The 24,229-nt window shown below is 38.7% G+C and overlaps 1 protein-coding gene across 2 annotated transcripts in view; it reads right to left on the reverse strand.

Annotated features, from left to right (window-relative positions):
* The window catches only part of HTR1F (5-hydroxytryptamine receptor 1F), a 140,719-nt gene that overhangs the window by 3,241 nt on the left and 113,249 nt on the right, over positions 1-24,229 (reverse strand). Inside the window, exon 1 of one of the 2 annotated variants that reach the window (XM_086321601.1) lies at positions 6,374-6,555. The exons of the other annotated variant lie outside the window; for it this stretch is intronic. The gene's annotated coding sequence lies outside the window, so the exon portion shown is untranslated. Of the gene's footprint in view, positions 1-6,373; positions 6,556-24,229 lie in introns of those variants that run through there. 2 annotated transcript variants of the gene reach the window in all.

Below are 24,229 nucleotides of genomic sequence, written 5' to 3' on the forward strand. Positions count from 1 at the left end.
GCAGAAGAAATCTGAATACCTACTACTCATAAAATAAGTATTAATAGTTGTCAGTATGTAACTGAAAAAGAGTTGTATGTATATCTAAATTACTTATATCAACACTTAACCATTTGTAAAGGGCAACTGAGATAACTCCAGATAAAGAATGGAGGCTACTACCTCCTTAGATATGCTAAACCAGTGGTTCTGGAATTTAGTTTGCCCCAGAGTCACCCTGAGGGCTTTTCAAACAGGAGTTATTGGGTCCCTCCCTCTGAGTTTGAGACTCAGTAAGTCTGGTGACTGCAGACATGAAATTAAAAGATGCCTCTCGTTGGAAGAAAAGCTATGACCAACCTAGACAGCATATTAAAAAGCAGAGACATTACTTTGCCAACAAGTTCCATCTAGTCAAAGCTATGGTTTTTCCAGGAGTCATGTATGGATGTGAGAGTTGGACAATAAAGAAAGCTGAGAGCTGAAGAATTGATGGTTTTGAACTGTGGTGTTGGAGAAGGCTCTTGAGAGCATTTGGACTGCAAGGAGATCCAATCAGTCCATCCTAAAGGAAATCAGTCCTGAATATGCACTGGAAGGACGGATGCTAAAGCTGAAACTCCAATACTTTGGCCACCTGATGTTAAGAACGGACTAATTGGAAAAAACCCTGATGCTGGGAAAGATTGAAGGGAGGAGGAGAAAGGGACGACAGAGAATGAGATTGTTTGATGGCATCACCGACTCAATGGATATAAGTTTGAGCAAACTCCAGGAGCTGGTGACGGACAAGGAAGCCTGGTGTGCTGCAGTCCATGGGGTTGCAAAAGTTGGACACGACTGAACTGAACTGAAGGCTGGGGCAGGCCCCTGAAATCTGCCTTAACAAGATCTCACAGGATCCTGATGCTACTGGTGCAAAGAATCAGGGTTCTGGGGGATAATTCATACGGTTGTTCCTCAGTGCTTTGATCCTTTCAACTCTATGAGTTCCTTTCTGTTGAGAGCAGCTCTGGCATTTCTGCTGTATAACTTTCTTAGCATCTCTCTTTCTTACATTCTTAATTTATCTCTTAGAGTTTCTCAAATAAATGATCTTTCTCTAGCTTTTCTTTTGACTATTTTGAATCCTGACTTCCTGCAGCTCTTGGACCCTCCGCCCTAGAACTGTTAACTCCCCTTCTCCGACATCATTCCTACTGTTTTCACCCTCTTATGAGAGTTACACCATATAATCATATGTCCTAGATCAGTTTTGCACTACAGGACCTGGTAAGTAATGATGTGCTAATCTATACCATCAGGATGTCCAAGAAAATCCTCGATGTGTGCTTTCAATTATCAGTGGACCTCACAGTCTTTAGTTTTTTCCCTGGAAACATCTTTAAGGGGTCAGTGGTCACAAGTGAATTACTTACTCCAAAGCCAACTAGACATTAAAAACATGGTAGATTAGGGGACTCCCCTGGCGGTCCCATTATTAAAACTGTGTTTTTAATGCAAGAGGTGCCAGTTTCATCCTTGGTCAGGGAACTAAAGTCCCACATGCTGTGTGGTGCAGCCAAAACTAATAATAATTTAAAAATTAAAAAAAAAAAAAAAAACATGGTAGGTTAATTAATTTCTACACTTTCCAATCTCCCCATTCTTTCATCATAAAATCTGCACTATATAGTCAGTAAAAACCTAAATTTTTTCTTAATTGGTTAATTCCTTTGCAAAAGTGTTATTTAGTATACTGAGAATTGATTTAAAAGTGCTGACATTTTTCCATATTATAGGTAAAAATAACTTTCCACTTTAATTCCCCTGATAAACAGTTCTGGCAAAAGAGCCTCTTCAAGAGATAATCCTGAAATTACATTTCGAATAGAGTATTAAACAAGAAAAACTGTTTGGAAATAGTTATGTGTGTTTCCATAATAAAAATTAATTCTGTAGGAAAATGGACCAGCTTAAAATTAAAGGTGAATTATTTGATAATTCACCTGATTTCTCTAAGCATCACACAGTAGTATTTAAATAGGCTCAATAAAATGGTACTTAATGCTAAGGAAAAAACTAAAATATGTCATATAAATTTTACTGATTATATAAGCATTTTTTCCATTATTAAATTTAGAAAGTTAATTAATCTTATGATAATTGTTTTTGTAGAAAATAAAGAAAAGAGGGAAACAAATGCAGCCAATCACAATTGGGTTTCTTTTTGTCTTATTTTCTTTGCCACTTACAATTAGAATTTCAGCAAACCATCTACCTTCATTAATTAAGATACATCTGATCAGATTATTTCTTATTCCTGCCTTAACATTTTAAGTTCCCGCTGTGAATCCTTGTGGTACTAGGGACCACCTCTGGGTTACTGCACAGAGACTATATCATACATTTATTCTCAAAATATATTCTGTATTTTGAATGTGTTCATTGGGAAATAGGATTATAAGTAGAGCCTGTAGTCTCACCATTTATGTGTAGTCTTCTTCATAATAACCAAGAAAACCTTCCCCAGGCTTTACTCTGAATGAATATCTGCTGATGTATTGATTCAGCCATATGATAAATTTCACTTTTCTTTTCCAGTTCAGTTCAGTTCAGTCACTCAGTCGTGTCCAACTCTTTGCGACCCCATGAACCGCAGCATGCCAGGCTTCCCTGTACATCACCAACTCCCGGAGTCCACCCAAACCCATATGCATCGAGTCGGTGATGTCACCCAGCCATCTCATCCTCTGTCGTCCCCTTTCCCTCCTGCCCCCAATCCTTCCCAGCATCAGGGTCTTTTCAAATGAGTCAGCTCTTCACATCAGGTGGCCAAAGTATTGGAGTTTCAGCTTCAACATCAGTCCTTCCAATGAACACCCAGGACTGATCTCCTTTAGGATGGACTGGTTGGATTTCCTTGCAGTCCAAGGGAATCTCAAGAGTCTTCTCCAACACCACAGTTCAAAAGCATCAATTCTTCTGTGCTCAGCTTTCATTACAATCCAACGCTTACATCCATACATGACTACTTGAAAAACCATAGCCTTGACTAGATGGACTTTTGCTGGCAAAGTAATATCTCTGCCTTTTAATATGCTGTCTAGGTTGGTCATAACTTTCCTTCCAAGAAGCAAGCATCTTTTAATTTCATGGCTGCTTCTCTGCTTACACATAGTTTTTTAAATCTAATGTTGATTTATATTCAGGTGTCTGCTTGATCCTGATGTCCAACTGTACTGTTCTCATTCAGGTTAAACTATAAGCTCATTATGGCATTGCTTAATTTATATTGTAAACAAATGGTGGGACTATACACAAATAATTTTAATAATAAGATTGTAGAGAGGCAAGAAAGCAAAATTTAATTCTATCAAAACCTCAAAAGAACCTACAACTTAGCTGCTCCAATTAGAATAATAATAACAGTAATATTTATCTTTTCTGAGTATTTACTTCTGTAGAGACTATGCTAAGTGGCTCCCAGTCCTGTGGCCACTGCTGAATTTTCCAATTTTTCTGGCATATTGAGTACAGCACTTTCATAGCATCATCTTTTAGGATTTGAAATAGATCAGCTGGAATTCCATCACCTCCACTAACTTTGTTTGTAGTGATGCACAAACACTAAGGCGTACTTAACTCTGCATTCCAGGATGTCTGGCTCTAGGTGAGGGATCACACCATCGGGGTTATCTGGGTCATGAAGATCTTTTTTGTATAGTTCCTCTGTGTATTCTTGCCACCTCTTCCTAATATCTTCTGCTTCTGTTAAGTCCATACCATTTCTGTCCTTTATTGTTCCCATCTTTGCATGAAATGCTCCCTTGGTATCTCTACTTTTCTTGAAGAGGTCTCCAGTTTTTCCCATCCTATTGCTTTCCTCTATTTCTTTGCACTGACCACTGAGGAAGGCTTTCTTATCTCTCCTTGTTATTATCTGGAACTCTGCATTTAGATGGGTATATGTTTCCTTTTCTCCCTTGCCTTTCACGTACTTCTCTTCTTTTCTCAGCTATCTGCAAGGCCTCCTCGGACAACTATTTGGCCTCTTTGAATTTCTTTTCTTGGGGATGGTTTTGGTCAATGCCTCCTATACAAACAAACCTTTGCCCATAGTTCTTCAGGCCCTTTGTCTATTAGATCTAATCCCTTGAATCTATTTGTCACTTCCACTGTATAATCATAAGGGATTTGATTTAGGTCATACCTGAATGGTCTAGTGGTTTTCCCTACTTTCCTCAATTTCAGTCTGAATTTTTTAATGAGCAGTTCATGATCTGAGCCACAGTCAGCTCCCAGTCTTGTTTTTGCTGACTGTATAGAGCTGCTCCATCTTTGGCTGCAAACAATATAATCAATCTGATTTCAGTACTGACCATCTGGTGATGTCCATGTGTAGAGCCATCTCTTGTGTTGTTGGAAGAGGGTGCTTTCTATGACCAGTGTGTTCTCTTGGCAAAACTCTGCTAGCCTTTACCTTGCATCATTTTGTACTCCAAGGCCAAACTTGCCTGTTACTCCAGGTATCTCCTGACTTCTGACTTTTGCATTCCAATCCCCTATAATGAAAAGGACATCTTTTTTTTTTTTTTTTGGTGTTAGTTCTAGAAGGTCTTTTAGGTCTTCATAGAACTCTTCAACTTCAGCTTCTTATGCATTAGTGGTTGGGGCACAGACTTGGATTACTGCGATGAGAGCATTATAGAGGTATGTATAAAGTGTCCTAAAAATACTGGTGAGGAGGAACTAGTCATACCATGGTGAAACAGTGGAAATCTCCCCAGGCTGCGGGAAAAGTATGAGCAAAATAAATCCAGGATGTATTCAGACATGTCAATTAGTTGAATGTGGATACTGCAAGGGTATGTTAGAACCAAGGCTGGACGTTAGAGATGATAGTTAACTGAGGAAGACAATAAAAGGGCTGGGAAGATATGATAAGGACACTGGATTTTATTTTATATGCAATCAGAATATTTAAAAATGTTTAAGAAGCTAAGTGACAGGAGAAGATCTGCTTTGGCAGAGTGAGGTGCACAGGTAGGGTGATAGGGCTTGATGAGAGTGGAGCACCTGCTCTAGGGAGGAGGCATAATCAAGATTACAGAGCACTCGTCTAACTTTCTTGAGGCTTTCAATTTCTAAGTCAAAGATCTCTCAGTAAATGTCACATTTGACTTGAAAATATGTGGGTTATCTTCAAATATCTTTTGATATTGATTTCTAACATAAATCCACAGGTGTAAGAACACAGACCCTGTATGATTTCAATAACTTTAGACCATCAAATTTTTACACCTGGTCTTATGTCCCTGGATATGTTCCATTGTTTCCTAGTTTATAGTCTAATTGGTTCATAGTGCTTTTCAGATCTACTATATCCTTCTACTTCTCTGTATATTTCTTCTATTAATTTGTGAGAGTTTGATATTGAAACTCCAAGTAAAAATCTTAATTTATCTACTTAAAAAATAATGTACAGTGAAATGTACTATATGTAACTTTGTTCTATAATCTCCCAAGTCTCCTGTAAATGTGTCATCATATTTTCAAAATTAAAAAAAAATTTTAAAGGCAAAAAATTAAAAAAAAAGAGTTGAGAGTGTAAAAAAAAGATTATAGAACACTCTTAAGAATGTATGGTAGGTGAAATTAGGACCTTCATAAGGTCATTGGCATAAAATTGTCCTAGGTTTTGGTTATCCTTCAACAGTGCTCCACAATGATGGATTATATATCTCAGAGAAAAAATAAATTGACTTAGGATTTGGATCAGGAATTGGGATGCAAACTCTGGTCAAAGGCCAAGGGATGATGTTAGTGACAACGCTAGATCAAGCTAGTTTCAGAAAAGACAAGACCACAGAGGGCAATTCTGCACAGAAACAGATCAGGGTCTTAACGAATTTAAAGAGTAGGTTTAATTCAGGCTCAGGTAATGTGCAAGGATGAAAGAAAAGGAGAGATTGCAGTTACTTTCAAAGCCTGAGACTGCACAGTTTCAAATGTAAGAAGTGATTCCAAGGCTAGGATATGGAAATAGTAAGAACTGCTCTAACTCCTTCAGACCAGTAAAGACTTGCTTACAGAGAGCCCTGTGGATCTGATTTTCACAAAAGCTTTATAGCACTTCTAAAGTCAGTGAAACATTACTCACATTTATGTGTATAAATTTTCTCTTCTATATTTCTTTATCACTGCCTGCTGGATTTGATCTCTAAGTCTCTTGAATTTTGGCTCCTGATATACTCTGCTCAGATTTGTCAGCTCATCTTCCTTCTTGGCATGAATATTCACTCCTTCCCCACCACATCTTGCTTCAACTCAAATCTGCCCATATTCAACTTGGGTGATGTACCTGCAAATTTCCAGATGTCTGGCCTAGTCTGACTCTTAGTCAGTACATTACCTTTTCTTTGTTTGTCTGCTGGATCCAATCACTCCTGTTTCTCTCATATTCAAAATACATTCACCTTCTTTCCTGGTCTCCCAAAACTCACAATCATGGCCCAGTCTCATGTTTTGCATGAGGTCAAGAAGCAGATGAGGCTCCTTGAAGCCACAGTGCCTCTTGATTCAGAGACCTGTGAACTAAAAAGACAAAGTTATCTGTTTCTCAATCCCCAATATAATGGTAAGTTAGGGACAGGATGACGGCAACAGACATTCCTTTTCAAAAAGACGAGGAAACTGGTGGCTCACAGTGGCCACTGATCTGAAATTCACCCGGAGAAGTCAGAGTACTCCACACTGAGGGTTAGAAATGCACCTTCATTAGGCCCACTTGGGCTGTCTAATTCAATTCCCTAATCCACTGTACTCTGTGGATTTTAAATCTCCTCTCTGAGCCCTTAACTCTATTCTTGGAAAAGTCCTTTCTTTTCTATGAGAAACAGTCTGGATTTACAGTTAAATAGATTTCTTGGCTTGCTTTCTGCCTGTAGAAAATCTTTTCATTTCTATCTCTTTTTCCTTTGATCCAAGTTACTATTAAACTTCGTGTTTCCCTATGATTCTGCCCGGAAATCACTACAAGCCCCAACATGCCACATAAATAATTTTTCAAGACATTCTTCTCTGTACCTTGCACAGAGTGTGAGGGCTGTGGGATGACACTTAAGATTCTTAAGGTCTTTCTGTCTAGTGCTACTATGGAAATCTCTCTTAAATCTTTCAGAGCCTTATTAAAGGACTTTATAGTCAGATCCTTACTCTGCTTTACGCTTAGGCCATTTTTACTTTAAGAATCATTTGCTACCCAGAGACATCAGTGGTAGGAAATAGCTTTGTTTTCTTATCTGCAAGCCTTGGCTCTTACATATTTCTTCTAAATTTTGCTTGCAAACTTTAATTTCTCTCTTCATTTATACACTATATTATACACAGATAAGAAACTGTCAATTGCCACTTTAAACATTCTGCCTGGAAATCCTCTTGGGCAGATGGACAAGTTCATGAATCACATTTTATCTTTCCTGGAGACTACACATCTACAATTTTTTTTGCTTGTTGCCCTCTTTCTAGTCTCTAAAACAGTTTCATCACCTCCTTTCTAGCCTCCACTAAAAGTTTGTTTGCCAACAGTCTCCTCACTCTTTTTTTAGTCTCTGCCTGTCAGCTGATCCCAAAGCCAATGTCATGTGTATCAATGCAGAGTTCACAAGAATGAAATGCCCTGGATTGTTGTCAATCTTGTATTGCTATGAGCTCCCAATCCCTGAAATGTAAAGAAATAGGGAACAACATTTCCCAGAATCCCCTTCTCTAAGGAGTCTGATTTTAGAGTTGGTAACAAAAGGAATTCCCGCAAGGTTTGGGAGGCAGAAGAAGAGGGGAGTTCATGATTCTCTGAAGGTGGCTGCAGCCAGATGAATGTGCAGACACTGACAGAAGCTTCTGTGTGCTCTTGGAAATAGTCATTGGGAGTTTTCTGATATTTTTGAGATCTAACAAGTTTCCAATGAACTCTTTGAGAACTACCTACTTTGCAGCTTTAGGCTAAGGTGCTTCATTGTCTGCTTCTTTAATTGTATTAAATTAAGATTTGACTTCCCTGACCTTTTCCCCTTACCTTTCCCAACATTAATGTAAATCCCAATACTTTCATTAAATTCCTTTGTTCCAGGAATATTTTGAGTGACTCTATTTCCCTGATCAGTTCTAGACTGATGCAACCACTTATTTTGCTAAGTGGTTATTGAAAACTAATAACTAAAGCATGTTTAACAAAATCTTTAAAAATAATAAGAATATTTTCATTAAAACCATTAATGAGGGGAGGAGCTAAGATGGCGGAAGAGTAGGACGGGGAGAACACTTTCTCCCCCACAAATTCATCAAAAGAACATTTAAACGCCGAGTAAATTCCACAAAACAACTTCTGAATGCTGGCAGAGGACATCAAGCACCCAGAAAAGCAACCCAAGTCTTCGAAAGGAGGTAGGAAAAAAACATAAAAGACAAAAAAAGAGACAAAAGAGGGAGGGATGGAGTTCCGTCTGGGGAAGGGAGTCTTAAAAAGAGCGAAGTTTCCAAACACCAGGAAACCTTCTCACTGCCGAATTTGTGCCGAGCCTTGGAAGCACAGAGGGCAACATAACAGGGAGGAAAAATAAATAAACAATTTAAACCCGCAGATTACGAGCCCTACGGTAACTCCCCCAGCGGAGAGGCAGCACAGACGCCTGCACACGCCATTAGTAAGCGGGGGCTGGGCAGGGAGGCGCAGTGCAGGCTGCATCACTTAGAGTAAGAATCTGGCCTGAATACTCTGAGCGCTATCTGAGCGAAATAATTTGGGCTAGCAAACCAGACTGTGGGATATCTACCACGCAAAAAGCCAGCCCTAACCTAAGACACCGCCAGGCCCGCGCACGGAACAAAGGACTGAACAGAGATAGCCGGCTGCAGACCGTCCCCCTCCGGTGACAGGCAACCAGAGCCAGAAGCGGGCAATCGCAGCCCCAGAGAGACATTATCTATAAAACTATAAGCAGGCTTCTTTGCTAACTAAGACTTCTTGGGGGTCTGGATGGTCAACATCCGCCTGAGAAGGTGTGCCAGTTGTACACCTAGATAACTGAGCGGCAGGGAGGCATTAATTCATAGCAACCGCGCTTGCCAAACACCTCATCACCTGAGCTGCTTGGACCTGGGAAGGACACAAAACGCAGGCCCAACCAAGTCTGCACCTCTGAGGACTACCCGAGTGCTTGAACCTGAGCGGCTTGGACCTGGGAGATGCAAGCAGCCCAGGGCCGGCCACGGATGGTTCCCGGCGGAGCAACCTAGAGCCTGAGTAGTGTGGGCAGGGAGGCTACACACTCCGTGAGTGGGGGCAGACACAGTGTGGCTGAGGCACTGTGAGCACACGCCAGTGTTATTTGTTTGCAGCGTCCCTCCCTCCCCACAGTGTGACTGAACTGAAGTGAGCCTAAAAAAAAAAAAAAAGTGTTCTCCACCGTCCCCTTTGTGTTAGGGTGGAAACCAGACACTGAAGAGACCAGCAAACAGAAGCAGCTATAACAGAGGAAACCGCCTTGGAAGCTACAGGCAATAGATTAAAACCCTGTGGTTAGTACCGTCTACATAGGAAGGGGCCTACAGATCTTGAGAAATATAAGTCAGACCAAGGAACTAGCCGAAAATGAACTGAACCCACAATACCGACAACAAAACCAGAGAAAGTCCTGGATATATTTTTACTATTTTTACGATCTTTCTTTCTTTCTTTTTTAAATTTTAAAAAAAAATTTAAGTCCTCTATTATTCCTTTAATTTTCACTTTTATAACCTACTATTACTTGGCAAAAAAAAAAAAAAAGACCTTATTTTTTTTAAAACCAAACTTCATATATATATATTTTATAATTTTTTTGACTTTGTATTTTTTTTCTTCTTCTTCTTTTCTTTAACATTGTATTTTTGAAATTTCAAACTCTACTCTAGATTTGTAATTTATCTCTTTGGTATTTGTTACCAATTTTGTACCTATATATATATATATTTTTTTTTTTTTTAATTTTTGTGACTTTTTTTTTCTCTCTTTCTCTTCTTCTTTCATATAACATTGGATACCTGAAATTCCAAACTCAACTCTAGATTTTTAATTTATGCTTTTTGGTATTTGTTATCAATTTTGTACCTATATTTTCTTTATAATTTTTGCGACTCTGTTTTTGTTTGTTTTATTTTCCTCTCTTTCTTTTCCTTCTTCTTTTCTTTAACATTGTATTTTTGAAATTCCAAACTCTACTCTAGATTTTTAATTTTTGCTTTTATGTATTTGTTACCAATTTTGTACCTTTAAGAATCCAATCTTCAGTACCCATTTTTCACTAGGGAGAGAGATTACTGGCTTGACTGCTCTCTCTCCCTTTGGACTCTCCTTTTTCTCCACCAGGTCGCCTGTGTCTCCTCCCTAACCCCTCTCTACTCTACCCAACTCTGTGAATTTCTGCGTGTTCCAGACGGTGGAGAACACTGAGGGAACTGATTACTGGCTGGATCTGTCTCCCTCCTTTTCATTCCCCCCTTTTATCCTCCTGGCCACCTCTGCCTCCTTCCTCCTTCTTCTCTTCTCTGTATAACTCCGTGAACATTTCTGAGCGGTCCAGTTGTGGAGTGCACATAAGGAAGTGATTACTGGCTAGCCCACTCTCTCCTCTATTGATTCCACCTCATCTCATCTGGGTTAGCTCTAACTCCCTCCTCCCTCTTCTCTTCTCCATGTAACGCTGTGAACCTCTCTGGGTGACCCTCATGGCGGAGAAACTTTCCATCTTTAACGTAGATGTTTTACCAATGGTGCTGTATAGAAGGAGAAGTTTTGAAACTACTGTAAAAATAAGACCGATAACTGGAAGCAGGAGGCTTAAGTCCAAACCCTGACTCCAGGGAACTCCTGACTCCAGGGAACAGTAATTGACAGGAGCTCATCAAACGCCTCCATACCTACACTGAAACCAAGCACCACACAAGGCTCAACAAGTTACAGGGCAAGACATACCAAGCAAATTCTCCAGCAACAAAGGAACACAGCCCTGAGCTCCAAGATACAGGCTGCCCAAAGTCACCCCAAAACCATAGACATCTCATAACTCATTACTGGACACTTCATTGCACTCCAGAGAGAAGAAATACAGCTCCACCCACCAGAACACGGACACAAGCTTCCATAACCAAGAAACCTTGACAAGCCACCTGTACAAACCCACACACAGCGAGGAAATGCCACAATAAAGAGAACTCCACAAACTGTCAGAATACAGAAAGGACACCCCAAACTCAACAATTTAAACAAGATGAAGAGACAGAGGAATACCCAGCAGATAAAGGAACAGGATAAATGCCCACCAAACCAAACAAAAGAGGAAGAGATAGGGAATCTACCTGATAAAGAATTCTGAATAATGATAGTGAAATTGATCCAAAATCTTGAAATCAAAATGGAATCACAGATAAATAGCCTGGAGACAAGGATTGAGAAGATGCAAGAAAGGTTTAACAAGGACCTAGAAGAAATAAAAAATAGTCAATATATAATGAATAATGCAATAAATGAAATTAAAAACACTCTCGAGGCAACAAATAGTAGAATAACAGAGGCAGAAGATAGGATTAGTGAATTAGAAGATAGAATGGTAGAAATAAATGAATCAGAGAGGAAAAGAAAAAACGAATTAAAAAACATGAGGACAATCTCAAAGACCTCCAGGACAATATTAAATGCTACAACATTCGAATCATAGAGGTCCCAGAAGAAGAACACAAAAAGAAAGACCATGAGAAAATACTTGAGGAGATAATAGTTGAAAACTTCCCTAAAATGGGGAAGGAAATAATCACTCAAGTCCAAGAAACCCAGAGAGTCCCAAACAGGATAAACCCAAGGCGAAACACCCCAAGACATATATTAATCAAATTAACAAAGATCAAACACAAAGAACAAATATTAAAATCAGCAAGGGAAAAACAACAAATAACACACAAGGGAATTCCCATAAGGATAACAGCTGATCTTTCAATAGAAACTCTTCAAGCCAGGAGGGAATGGCAAGACATACTTAAAGTGATGAAAGAAAATAACCTACAGCCCAGATTATTGTACCCAGCAAGGATCTCATTCAACTATGAAGGAGAAATCAAAAGCTTTACAGACAAGCAAAAGCTGAGAGAATTCAGCACCACCAAACTAGCCCTCCAACAAATACTAAAGGATATTCTCTAGACAGGAAACACAAAAACGGTGTATAAATTTGAACCCAAAACAATAAAGTAAATGGCAACAGGATCATACTTATCAATAATTACCTTAAACGTAAATGGGTTGAATGCCCCAACCAAAAGACAAAGACTGGCTGAATGGATACAAAAACAACCCCCCTACATATGTTGTCTACAAGAGACCCACCTCCAAACAGGGGACACATACAGACTGAAAGTGAAGGGCTGGAAAAAGATTTTCCATGCAAATAGGGACCAAAAGAAAGCAGGAGTAGCAATACTCATATCAAATAAAATAGACTTTAAAACAAAGGCTGTGAAAAGAGGCAAAGAAAGTCACTACATAATGATCAAAGGATCAATCCAAGAAGAAGATATAACAACTATAAATATATATGCACCCAACATGGGAGCACTGCAATATATAAGACAAATGCTAACAAGTATGAAAGGAGAAATTAACAATAACACAATAATAGTGGGAGACTTTAATACCCAACTCACACCAAGGGATAGATCAACTAAACAGAAAATTAACAAGGAAACACAAACTTTAAATGATACAATAGACCAGTTAGACCTAATTGATATCTATAGGACATTTCATCCCAAAACAATGAATTTCACCTTTTTCTCAAGCGCACATGGAACCTTCTCCAGGATAGATCACATCCTGGGCCATAAATCTAGCCTTGGTAAATTCAAAAAAATTGAAATCATTCCAAGCATCTTTTCTGACCACAATGCAGTAAGATTAGATCTCAATTACTGAAGAAAAACTATTAAAAATTCCAACATATGGAGGCTGAACAACACGCTGCTGAATAACCAACAAATCATAGAAGAAATCAAAAAAGAAATCAAAATTTGCATAGAAACGAATGAAAATGAAAACACAACAATCCAAAACATGTGGGACACTGTAAAAGCAGTCCTAAGGGGAAAGTTCATAGCAATACAAGCATACCTCAAGAAACAAGAAAAAAGTCAAATAAATAACCTAACCCTACACCTAAAGCAACTAGAAAAGGAAGAAATGAAGAACCCCAGGGTTAGTAGAAGGAAAGAAATCTTTAAAATTAGGGCAGAAATAAATGCAAAAGAAACAAAAGAGACCATAGCAAAAATCAATAAAGCTAAAAGCTGGTTCTTTGAAAGGATAAATATAATTGACAAACCATTAGCCAGACTCATCAAGAAACAAAGGGAGAAAAATCAAATCAATAAAATTAGAAATGAAAATGTAGAGATCACAACAGGCAACACAGAAATACAAAGAATCATAAGAGATTACTATCAACAATTATATGCCAATAAAATGGACAACTTGGAAGAAATGGACAAATTCTTAGAAAAGTACAACTTTCCAAAACTGGACCAGGAAGAAATAGAAAATCTTAACAGACCCATCACAAGCATGGAAATTGAAACTGTAATCAGAAATCTTCCAGCAAACAAAAGCCCAGGTCCAGACGGCGTCACAGCTGAATTCTACCAAAAATTTAGAGAAGAGCTAACACCTATCCTACTCAAACTCTTCCAGAAAATTGAAGAGGAAGGTAAACTTCCAAACTCATTCTATGAGGCCACCATCACCCTAATACCAAAACCTGACAAAGATGCCACAAAAAAAGAAAACTACAGGCCAATATCACTGATGAACATAGATGCAAAAATCCTTGACAAAATTCTAGCAGTCAGAATCCAACAACACATTAAAAAGATCATACACCATGACCAAGTGGGCTTTATCCCAGGGATGCAAGGATTCTTCAATATGCGCAAATCAATCTATGTAATACACCACATTAACAAATTGAAAAATAAAAACCATATGATTATCTCAATAGATGCAGAGAAAGCCTTTGACAAAATTCAACATCCATTTATGATAAAAACTCTCCAGAAAGCAGGAATAGAAGGAACATACCTCAACATAATAAAAGCTATATATGACAAACCCACAGCAAACATTATCCTCAATGGTGAAAAATTGAAAGCATTTCCTCTAAAGTCAGGAACAAGACAAGGGTGCCCACTTTCACCATTACTATTCAACACAGTTTTGGAAGTTTTGGCCACAGCAATCAGAGCAGAAAAAGAAATAAAAGGAATCCAAATTGGAAAAGAAGAAGTAAAATTCTCACTATTTGCAGATGACATGATCCTCTACATAGAAAACCCTAAAGACTCCACCAGAAAATTACTAGAACTAATCAATATTATAGTAACGTTGCAGGATATAAAATCAACACACAGAAATCCCTTGCATTCCTATACACTAATAATGAGAAAACAGAAAGAGAAATTAAGGAAACAATTCCATTCACCATTGCAACGGAAAGAATAAAATACTTAGGAATATATCTACCTAAAGAAACTGAAGACCTATATATAGAAAACTATAAAACACTGGTGAAAGAACTCAAAGAGGACACTAATAGATGGAGAAATATACCATGTTCATGGATTGGAAGAATCAATATAGTGAAAATGAGTATACTACCGAAAGCAATTTAGAGATTCAATGCAATCCCTATCAAGCTACCAACGGTATTCTTCACAGAGCTACAACAAATAATTTCACAATTTGTATGGAAATACAAAAAACCTCGATTAGCCAAAGCTATCTTGAGAAAGAAGAATGGAACTGGAGGAATCAACCTACGTGACTTCAGGCTCTACTACAAAGCCACAGTCATCAAGACAGTATGGTACTGGCACAAAGACAGAAATATAGGTCAATGGAACAAGATAGAAAGCCCAGAGATTAATCCACACACATATGGACACCTTATCTTTGACAAAGGAGACAAGAATATACAATGGATTAAAGACAATCTCTTTAACAAGTGGTGCTGGGAAAACTGGTCAACCACTTGTAAAAGAATGAAACTAGAACACTTTCTATCACCATACACAAAAATAAACTCAAAATGGATTAAAGATCTCAACATAAGACCAGAAACTATAAAACTCCTAGAGGAGAACATAGGCAAAACACTCTCCAACATACATCACAGCAGGATCCTCTATGACCCACCTCCCAGAATATTGGAAATAAAAGCAAAAATAAACAAATCGGACCTCATTAAACTTAAAAGCTTCTGCACAACAAAGGAAACTATTAGCAAGGTGAAATGGGAGAAAATAACAGCAAATGAAGCAACTGACAAACAACTAATCTCAAAAACATACAAGCAACTCCTACAGCTCAACTCCAGAAAAATAAATGACCCAATCAAAAAATGGGCCAAAGAACTAAACAGACATTTCTCCAAAGAAGACATACAGATGCCTAACAAACACATGAAAAGATGCTCAACATCACTCATTATCAGAGAAATGCAAATCAAAACCACTATGAGGTACCATTTCACGCCAGTCAGAATGGCTGCAATCCAAAAGTCTACAAGTAATAAATGCTGGAGAGGATGTGGAGAAAAGGGAACCCTCTTACACTGTTGGTGAGAATGCAAACTAGTACAGCCACTATGGAGAACAGTGTGGAGGTTCCTTAAAAAACTGGAAATAAAACTGCCTTGCTGCTGCTGCTAAGTTGCTTCAGTTGTGTCTGACTCTGTGGGACCCCATAGATGGCAGCCCACCAGGCTCCCCCATCCCTGGGATTCTCCAGGCAAGAATACTAGAGTGGGTTGCCATTTCCTTCTCCAATGCATGAAAGTGAAAAGTGAAAGTGAAGTCACTCAGTCGTGTCCAACTCTTAGCGACCCCACGGACTGCAGCCCACCAGGCTCCTTCATCCATGGGATTTTCCAGGCAAGATTATCCAGCAATCCCACTGCTGGGCATACACACTGAGGAAACCAGAAGGGAAAGAGACACGTGTACCCCAATGTTCATCGCAGCACTGTTTATAATAGCCAGGACATGGAAGCAACCTAGATGTCCATCAGCAGATGAATGGATAAGAAAGCAGTGGTACATATACACAATGGAGTATTACTCAGCCATTAAAAAGAATACATTTGAATCAGTTCTAATGAGATGGATGAAACTGGAGCCTATTATATAGAGTGAAGTAAGCCAGAAAGAAAAACACCAATATAGTATACTAACACATATATATGGAATTTAGAAAGATGGTAACAATAACCCTGTACACGAGGCAGCAAAAGAGACATTGATCTATATAACAGTCTTATGGACTCTGTGGGAGAGGGAGAGGGTGGGAAGATTTGGGAGAATGGCATTGAAACATGTATACTATCATGTATGAAATGAGTCGCCAGTCCAGGTTCGATGCACGATATTGGTTGCTTGGGGTGGTGCACTGGGACGACCCAGAGGGATGGTATGGGGAGGGAGGAGGGAGGAGGGTTCAGGATGGGGAACACATGTATACCTGTGGCGGATTCATTTCGATATTTGGTAAAACCAATACAATATTGTAATATTTAAAAATAAAATAAAATTTAAAAAAAACATTAATGAAAGCAAATTAACCAAATCTTAAAAATATTTAGAAAGAAGAGAGGAATTCTAATATTAAATTCAATTTACATATTTACACATTTCATGGTTAGAATGATTCAGGCTATTGTTTTCATAGACACCTGCTTGTCAGTCTGCTACAACTGGGGAAATAGTTAAAATTCCAACAATGAAAATCCTGCACTATATTCAATGGACACTGAAACTAGCTTAGAGGCACCTGCTGTAGAAGAGGAAACAAAGATGTCCACAAACTCAGTATGCTGTACTGCTTCCTTTGTTGCTGAAACCTAAAGAGGAAGGAAGCTGAGTATGTGTGGGAGTGAAGGAGAGGTGGGGGCATACAGGAAGATTCGGTTTGCAAAAGCAGTAAGAACTCATGTTTATTCCTGAGGCTGACACTTCAGTTTACTGAAGTCGGTATTGTGAATAAAGCCCACAAGTTCTAGAGTTAAACAGAATATCACGTAAAGACTGTCTTTCCTACTAATTTATTAGTGTGAGCTTAGGAGAACTGTTTCCACTTTCAGAAACTCAGTTTTAATACCTGCAAAATGAAGATAATAAAAGTGAAACGTTATAAAGTGTTTTTGAAGATTAATTAGAAATCCTTTAAGTGCCTGGCACCTAATAAACTCAGTATTTATAGTTGTCAACTGTAGTAGGGGTCTAGAAACTTCTACATTTAGGATGATTAGAGAAATCATGAAATGATCTAACAGGATAAAAAGTATTATTTTTATTTTTACCTCAGTCTACATCTTATAGTGTCTAATATGAAGTCTTCTAATTTCACTAAAGGAAGGTGGTGTGGAAGGAAACAATGTACAATTGCCAGGAATGAGGAATGATGTACTCTCTCAATATTTGAGTTAAAATAAAAAAAAAAAAAAGTAATACGTTAGCAGGTTGGAGAAGAAGTTTTTGAAAGAACATGTTCACAATCTTTCTCGCCTCTGGCCTAGCAGTTCCTCTCCTTGAGTACTCAGTATAAGGTGAAAAGTTCACTCTGCTGTGACAATGGATATATTAATATCTTATGTAAGTGGTTGTCACCAGGAACTAAAATAAAGAATATGAAAATTCTGTACCCTTACTGGATAGTTACTGAAAAATTGAGTTTTAGCTATATAGTAGATGTGAAGAATATTTTTAAAAAATTATTTCTCAAGTTAGTTATGTTCAGTCAGTTCAGTTCAGTCGCTCAGTCGTGTCCAACTCTTTGTGACCCCATGAATCACAGCTCACCAGGCCTCCCTGTCCATCACCAACTCCTGGAGTTCACTCAAACTCACGTCCATCAAGTCGGTGATGCTATCCAGCCATCTCATCCTCTGTCGTCCCCTTCTCCTCCTGCCCCCAATCCCTCCCAGAGTCCGAGTCTTCCAGTGAGTCAACTCTTAGTTATGTTAGGTAGTTACAATAGGAAAAAGGAGTCCAGGATGGCGGTGGCTAAAAGACAAGGAAGGGAAAAGCCCGTGAAGATAGAACAAAGGAAGGTCCAAGGACCAGAGTGAGGACCTCAGGTAGAACAAACAGCACTCCTGGCTAGCCCAGTTTACATAGGGCAGGTCCAGGGGGAGGAGAAAAACATATAAAAAGAGGAGCAAAAGGGCCAGAGGTCTCTCTCTCTCCCTCTCTCTCTCCTCTTCGCGTCTTTTGGGTCGGCATGCCCTCACGCGTCAAGGATGTATTTTCCTTTATTTTCTAAATAAAGCTGAGCTGTAACACACAGCTGTAACACTGGTCCAATCGAAAGCTGTGACAATGGTCTGTCTGAGAGCTGTAACACTGGCCCGTCTGAGGGCTGTAATGCCGGTCCGTTGCTTCAAATTTTTGTTGTGACAAGACAGAACCAAGGAAATTACACACTCCCCCGCCAGTTAATTATTAACAACTTGGTAAATATTTTAATCTAGATTTTTTATTCTTGGTCTAGAATAAAATATTGGATTGGACAAATTCTATTTCAAAATTTGGGACAACAATATCTAAATAAAAACATAATGATAAATTATTTGGAAAAAAAAATCACATGCTTAGGATGTATTAAAACTCAATGGAAGCTATTATTATAAGGTTAAAAGAGATCTAATTTTAGTAATGATATTTGATTTAGCAATGTCCATTTTTATTGATGAATAATAACTAGTTGACCAAGCTAAGTTGGCAAGATTTAAGCAATTTCAAGCACAACAATCTCTCTCGTGCTTTTTTCTTTTTTTACTTTTTGTTGTTGTCTTAACCAGCTTTTAAAAAGCATCAGACTGTTACTTATACTTTATGCAAATATAACTAATGGAACTAAAAATTTTTTTTATCACTTGATCACAATGTATCAGCTTCCCATTTTATTTGCCTTTTGTAAATATGTTAAACTTCTTATGTAAATACTTCTTATGTAAATACTTCTCTTCTTCTTCTTTAATCTTTAATCCATGTTTTCTCTTTGGGCTCCTTCACTTAAGCTTTATAACGTACTTCTTTTCATCTGCCAAGTTTAATAAGTGCCAGCTAATTAAGTGAATCTCATAAATAAAACAAATAATTATTATTGACATTCATTGGGCACCATTGGCTTGGTAGGATAGGTACATGAAGCAGAAATCTTGTAACATAGTGTGAGTGCTTAATTGCTGTCAGCTGAAATTAGATAGTTGATTTGTCATATTTAATTAATGATATTATAGAATGTTCAGCACTGAAACACAAGGCAGATGTTATATACCCATGATCTGGAGCTCTGCTTAAATGCAATCTGGTCTTCCAGTCTGCTGGTTAAACAAGGCTATCAATACCAATTAAACTATGAAAAAAAAAAAACCTTAACTTTAAAATTTGGATAAGACGGGTGGTGATTAAGACATATTTAACCTAAATATTCACTGGTTTTATTTAAATACAAAGGACAAAGTAGTTGCACTTTTAAATAAGAAGGGTATCTTTTTATATTTTTAAATTTAGTTGGATTTACTTAATGCTGTAGATATAATATCTTTTTTTGCACTTTTTTGCACAGTAAATCATCTTAGACTGCCAAGGTACAAACTGAAGAAGAGTAAGGTTTAGACAGTAATTCATCTTCAGGATAATTATGGGAAATTTGTCTACATCTGAATGACAAGAAAGAACTACTCATGTACTTTGGCTTAACATGTTTTTCCTTCTGAGATACTGAAATTCTACTATCAAATAACTTTTCTCTTCTTCAAGATTTAAAATGTTTTTTTTTTTTTTTTTTTTTCTGACTGTGCCTTGGGGCATTTGAAATCTCAGTCCCCTGATCAGAGATCCAACCTGCATCCCCTGTACTGGGAAGCACATAGTCACTGCCAGGGAAATCCCTCTTCAAGATTTTTAAGCTAGATTTTTATAACTTAAAAAACAAGTTCTCATTCAGTAGTTTCAATTGCTTCTACCCTTTTAAAATCTTGCTGACTACTATATTAGTAGCTATTATACTCTCTAGATTAAAAGTATTTTAATATATGTATCTGTTTGGAATACAAGATGACCTCACCTGCCTCCTGAGAAATCTGTATGCAAGTCAAGAAGCAACAGTTAAAACTGGATATGGGACAATCAAATCAGATCAGATCAGTCGCACAGTCGTGTCCGACTCTTTGCGACCTCATGAATCGCAGCACGCCAGGCCTCCATGTCCATCACCAACTCCCGGAGTTCACTCAGATTCATGTCCATCGAGTCAGTGATGCCATCCAGCCATCTCAGCCTCTGTCATCCCCTTCTCCTCCTGCCCCCAATCCTTCCCAGCGTCAGAGTCTTTTCCAATGAGTCAACTCTCCGCATAGGTGGCCAAAGTACTGGAGTTTCAGCTTTAGCATCATTCCTTCCGAAGAAATCCCAGGGCTGACCTCCTTCAGAATGGACTGTTTGGATCTCCTTGCAGTCCAAGGGACTCTCAAGAGTCTTCTCCAACACCACAGTTCAAAAGCATCAATTCTTCGGTGCTCAGCCTTCTTCACAGTCCAACTCTCACATCCATACATGACCACAGGAAAAACCATAGCCTTGACTAGACGAACCTTTGTTAGCAAAGTAATGTCTCTGCTTTTGAATATGCTATCTAGGTTGGTCATAACTTTCCTTCCAAGGAGTAAGCGTCTTTTAATTTCATGGCTGCAGTCACCATGTGCAGTGATTTTGGAGCCCAGAAAAATAAAGTCTGACACTGTTTCCACTGTTTCCCCATCTATTTCCCATGAAGTGATGGGACCGGATGCCATGATCTTCGTTTTCTGAATGCTGAGCTTTAAGCCAACTTTTTGACTCTCCACTTTCACTTACATCAAGAGGCTTTTGAGTTCCTCTTCACTTTCTGCCATAAGGGTGGTGTCATCTGCATATCTGAGGTTATTGATATTTCTCCTGGCAATCTTGATTCCAGCTTGTGTTTCTTCCAGTCCAGTGTTTCTCATGATGTACTCTGCATATAAGTTAAATAAACAGGGTGACAATACACAGCTTTGACGAACTCCTTTTCCTATTTGGAACCAGTCTGTTGTTCCATGTCCAGTTCTAACTGTTGCTTCCTGACCTGCATGCAAATTTCTCAAGAGGCAGATCAGGTGTTCTGGTATTCCCATCTCTTTCAGAATTTTCCACAGTTTATTGTGATCCACACAGTCAAAGGCTTTGGCATCGTCAATAAAGCAGAAATAGATGTTTTTCTGGAACTCTCTTGCTTTTTCTATGACCCAGTGGATGTTGGCAATTGGATCTCTGGTTCCTCTGCCTTTTCTAAAACCAGTGTGAACATCAGGAAGTTCACGGTTCACACATTGCTGAAGCCTGGCTTGGAGAATTTTGAGCATTACTTTACTAGCGTGTGAGATGAGTGCAATTGTGTGGTAGTTTCTTTGGGATTGGAATGAAAACTGACCGTTTCCAGTCCTGTGGCCACTGCTGAGTTTTCCAAATTTGCTGGCATATTGAGTGCAGCACTTTCACAGCATCATCTTTCAGGATTTGAAATAGCTCAACTGGATTCCATCACCTCCACTAGCTTTGTTTGTAGTGATGCTTTCTAAGGCCCACTTGACTTCACATTCCAGGATATCTGGCTCTAGGTCAGTGATCACACCATCGTGATTATCTGGGTCATGAAGATCTTTTTTGTACAGTTCTTCTGTGTATTCTTGCCATCTCTTCTTAATATCTTCTGCTTCTGTTAGGTCCATACCATTTCTGTCCTTTTAGACTGGTTCCAAATCAGGAAAGGAGTAAATCAAGGCTGTATATTGTCACCCTGCTTATTTAACTTATATGCAGAGTACATCATGAGAAATGCTGGACTGGATGAAGCACAAAATGGAATCAAGATTGCTGGGAGAAATACCAATAAACTCTGATATGCAGATGACATCACCCTTATGGCAGAAAGTGAAGAAGAACTAAAGAGCCTCTTGATGAAAGTGAAAGAGGAGAGGGGAAAAGTTGGCTTAAAGCTCAACATTCAGAAAACGAAGATCATGGCATCTGGTCCCATCACTTCAAGGCAAATAGATGGGGAAACAGTGGAAACAGTGACAGACTTTATTTTTGGGGGCTCCAAAATCTCTGCATATGGTGACTGCAGCCATGAAATTAAAAGATGCTTGCTCCTTGGAAGAAAAGTTATGGCCAACCAGGACAGAATATTAAAAAGCATAGACGTTACTTTGCCAACAAAGTTCCATCTAGTCAAAGCTATGGTTTTCCCAGTAGTCATGTATGGATGTGAGAGTTGGACTATAAAAATTGCTGAGAGCCAAAGAATTGATGCTTTTGAACTGTGGTGTTGAAGAAGACTCTTGAGAGTCCATGGACTGCAAGAGGAGATTCAACCAGTCCATCCTAAAGGAAATCAGTCCTGACTATTCATTGGAAGGACTGATGCTAAAGCTGAAACTCCAGTACTTTGGCCATCTGATGCGAAGGACTGACTCATTTGAAAACACCCTGATGCTGGGAAAGATTGAAGGCGGGAGGAAAAGGATGCGATAGAGGATGAGATGGTTGGATGGCATCACTGATGTGATGGACATGAGTTTGAGTAAACTCCAGGAGTTGGTGATGGTGAGGGAGGCCTGACGTGCTGTAGTCTATGGAGTCGCAAAGATTTGGACACTACTGAGCCATGGAACTGAACTGAATATGTATATCTGGGACTGACACTAATAAAGTCATGTTTTTTAGAGAAAACTATTAAAAAATTATAAACAATGTTTTGATATTTAAAAAATGACATGGTTAAATGATGATGATTTATGTTACCTATTGTGATTTGGGACTTCTGTATAGCTTAGATGGTAAAGAATCTGCCTGCAATGCAGGAGACCCTGCATTGAGTTGTGGGTCTGATCCCTGGATCAGGAAGATCCCCTGGCAAAGGGCATGGCAACCCTCTCCAGTAATCTTGCCTGGAAAATTGCATGGACAAAGGAGCCTGGCAGGCTACAGTCCATAGGGCTGCAAAGAGCTGAACACAACTAAGGGACTAATACCCACATTGTGAGTTAGCATAGAACAAATCTAAAGTGTCAACCAAGTAGAATAACAAAATATCAGAGAACTCAATGGTTGAACTTCCTGATTTTTTTCCTAAGTTCTGAGCATGAATCAATAAATATTTATCAAGCAACACAGCATGTGTTAAGTTCTAAAGGTGATACATATTCATATAAGACGCAATTCATGCCATTGAGACGTATATTGAGAATCTCATGGACGCAGGAGCCTGGTGGGTTACAGTCTATGCAGTCACAAAGAGTTGGACACGACTGACGCGACTTAGCAAGCCTGCCCAGAGAAAAGAGACACCTATTCAGCAAATGTTTATTTAGTTTCAGCACTATAGTTGGCACTCTATAGATATAAAAATGAGTATGTCATAAAACATTTTCTCAAAAAGTTCACTCCTAGGTTATATGAATCAGTGTACTGTGACAGTACATTACAGTAGTCACTAAAAAAAAATTTCCAAACCTTTTCTTTCTATAATAGTAAGACTGTTAACAGCATAATTGTTGGCTAATATATAATAAAAAATATTGAAATGTTTCTCTACCAGTCAGTAAATAAAATATTAAAACTATACTAAGCAGTAAATCTAATATACATTCTAAAATAATCTCATTGGTTCGAGTCAATCAAGAAAACTATTAAAAATTGTCTTCTTATTTTACATAGAATTGACATTAGAGATCTTGAATTTGGAAAAATGTTGGGCATAATTTTGAATATAATTGCTATCCGTTCAGCAGAGGTTGAAGGAGGATTTGGCATGATGAACAATATTGCTACTGTTAAGAAATCTTTTCCAGACTATGAGTTCTGCAAAGATGTTGCCCATTGGTGCCACTGAGGTGGGTAACAAGGCGTGGATATGGTTTCTGCATGGCAGTTGATTTCCTTGGTTGGGTGCTGAGGAGACAGAGGTGATTGCAGGGGCAGTTACTGCCCTGCTGCTCTAGACCTGTCCAGCATGCTGAGGTGGTACTGTTGTCACTGAGACCAGTCTCTGAGTCGGGTCATGTGGGAACCTGACATCTAGGTTTGTCCCTGACCATGATGCCCAGGCAGG

The sequence above is a fragment of the Bos grunniens genome, chromosome 1 (genome assembly GCF_055505025.1).
Source record: "Bos grunniens cultivar Pamir isolate PY7600 chromosome 1, Bosgru_T2T1.0, whole genome shotgun sequence".
Taxonomy (NCBI): domain Eukaryota; kingdom Metazoa; phylum Chordata; class Mammalia; order Artiodactyla; family Bovidae; genus Bos; species Bos grunniens.